Genomic DNA, 2,990 nt, shown 5'->3' with positions numbered 1-2,990 from the left:
GAACGGGGGGCCGCGCGGAGAGCGCGCTTCGGGCGCCGTATTCTCTGACAGTACGGCGCCCGCACTAAAGATGGCCGCTCCAGCGTCGGAAGTGACATCACGGCGCGGAAGGCGGGAAAGGGGAAGAGAGGCGATGACCGCGGGGCGGTGCCGGGCCCGCGGGGCTGAGGTGGCGGCGGGGGAGACGCCGTGCTGACAGAAACCTTCAGCCAGGGTAAGGGTTCTTGCACGCCCGTAGGAGAAGCAAACCAGCAGTAACGTGACTTCATGCTCTGAGCGCTAGCGCTGGCCAGCTTCTTCCTTAGTTTGCTTAAAATGCTGGTTTCAGTAAACCTGGCAAATCCACCTTGCGTTCGGTAAGGAAAATCCTCTTAACAATGCAATATAAAAACTAGTAGAGGATGGTAACATTTTCTTATCATACAGAGAAGTGAAAGCAGTGTTCTGTATAGAAACTTGAAGTATTAGAATAAGCGAACGTTGATGCTTCTAACCAAAGTAGTATTTACCTAACACTCTGTAACTAGAAAAACAACAGTTCAAACTGTGACCATACAAAAGCAGCAGAACATCAGAGGTATTCACAAGGCTAAGTTCACAGCGCTGTTTGATTTCCAGCACACAGTGTTTAAACTACGAAGTGTAAGCCCCCCTTTATGCTCCTCCACAGAACAGATCAGCACACAGAGGGGGAGCGCAGTGCCGAGTTTTAAGATTTTCTGTCAGAAAAAGCTTTGAGTGCTGCTGTATAGCTGAATTTAGGAAGTTAATTTGTCATCTCTGGGCACGCTCCAAACGAGGGAAGAGAATATGCTGTTTACTGGAGTGCCAGCAAACAGACATTTTTACGTGTACATGAAAAGGATACACAACATAGGGAAATGCTTTCTAGGGACTGTTAGGCAGCACAGGTCAGCTTCCCAAATCGTATTCCCAGTGTAGTGTCACTGCTCTGCTGTTAATACAGTAAGCAGCCAAAGGGATTGACTATGCATACTGAGGAAAAAAGCAAGGAAACAAGGACCTCTCAAGGCTTCCAGAATTACCGTAACAGAGCACATCTGCAGTTATTTCTAGCAAGATACAGTTGGCATAATATTCATATTTATGTACAATAAAAAGTCCATCACACCTCTACTTGTGTGACAAAAAGTGGTAAAATTGGGCCATAGTATTCTTCCTTAGCTGAACATTCACACAGCTAACACACATAGCAAAAGTACCTGAAAGCCAAACCAAATGAAGACAGTGACGTGGATACTTTCCATCAATACTTGAAACAAATTACCTTCAACATCCTTGACACTGAACGACTTGCAGACTGTGCCACGGGCAATTCAATTAGAAGCAGGACTCAACTTCAAGATCTTGTACTTGGACTTCCGAAGACCAGTGCTAGGATGGCCGCCTGTTGAATGCCGAGCCACAGCCAGAGTGATAAAATTCAGCAGCAGGAGGACAGAGATTGTTACACGCATTGGGGAAAAACTTTGTGCTGACAAGTCCAATTAATATTTCTACAATACTGATTTAGAGAATGATAGAATTCTGCATTCAAAACCTGTTAAATAGAGAGGTCAAAGTACCAAGCTCATGCATTAACTTATACGTGATGAACCAGAAGCAGCAGTGATGACAGCTCATAAAAAAATTGGCAAGCATAAGATGGAATGACTTCTACAAAAAGGTGTTGAAAAAATAGGATGCTAAATGAAGATACAGGATTACCTACAATAAAATTGATCACCATCTTGGGAACACTGCTGAAGGCTAAATTCCAACCATCAATGTCAGCTGGCTCTTGAGACCAGCTTCCAGCCAGATCTGGCAGGGTACCACGCGGTGGGGCGCAGCACCCCTGCGGGCTTACTGGAAGGACAAACCCCAAGGTAGAACTGAATAACAATGCTGACTGACAGAGATGCTCTGGAGGGACAGAAAATACCAGTGACAGAGGAAAAGTTTGAGCCAGGTGGAACTAATTTTCTCAAATTCCCTCTCAGTTTTAACACCTAAATGTTACATTTTAGCTAAAAGTAGAATTTATCACTTGTTGGTACATGGTATTTACCTCGATTGATCAAATACATTATTTTTATTTTTAAGAAAGGACTGATGGACTTGCATGAGTTCTTTCAATTAATTTTATTGAGTAGCCAAATCTGATAAATTAGCACAGATAAAATAAGCATTTGCATGTGTTACAAATGACTTTTTACAGGAATAAAACAGTGAAAATTACAAACTGTAAAAAGGAGGACAAGTAAATCCTGTCTCAAATTCAGAAGGGGGAAGATTTATAACTTCATACTGAAGATCAAATGTTTGAGTTCAGAAAACAAAGATTTAATATTACAATATTATACACGACTTTACAAAATTAAATTTACTATAAGGATTACATCCATAATAGTAAACAGAACCTTAAAATCACATTTAATGGTCCCTTATTTAACAGCATTCTGCATCTTTGATTAAATTCTGTTAAGAAATTAATTCTAAATAAAAGTGAATCATTCTAGTTATTGCAACACAGTCTATGTGGACTTAGACTCAAATATATTAAATTAAAAACGATAATGAAAGCAAAGTAAAATGGATGGTAATGTTGGCTGAACACTAATGTGTCAAATACAGAAATAGTTTAAAAAAAAAGTTCTTCAACTAGAAAAATAGAGTACATTTGCAGTGGTAGAGTTGTCGTGCTGAGATCTATCTATCAGAGCCACTCTTGCCTATTTTTGTAGTTCATCTTCAGTGTCCTCATTTTTCAATTATAGGTAAAAATGACATATCATAGGTAGTTTGTGTGTTCATCTGCCCTGTATTGCCCTTACAGCAATACAAGGTGAACCAGCAGGCCTTTCCCACTGTGAGGGAATAAACTAATAAAGTTCAATACAGAATTTCTTCCAAAGTGAAGAGAACTCCAAGAGGGTTCATCTGATTCTTGTTTATAATGTTTTGCTCTGTAAAACTTAGGGACTCTA

The sequence above is a fragment of the Mycteria americana genome, chromosome 8 (genome assembly GCF_035582795.1).
Source record: "Mycteria americana isolate JAX WOST 10 ecotype Jacksonville Zoo and Gardens chromosome 8, USCA_MyAme_1.0, whole genome shotgun sequence".
NCBI classification, from domain to species: domain Eukaryota; kingdom Metazoa; phylum Chordata; class Aves; order Ciconiiformes; family Ciconiidae; genus Mycteria; species Mycteria americana.
The sequence above is the reverse complement of the archived record's forward strand: the minus strand, read 5'-3'. Positions refer to the sequence as shown.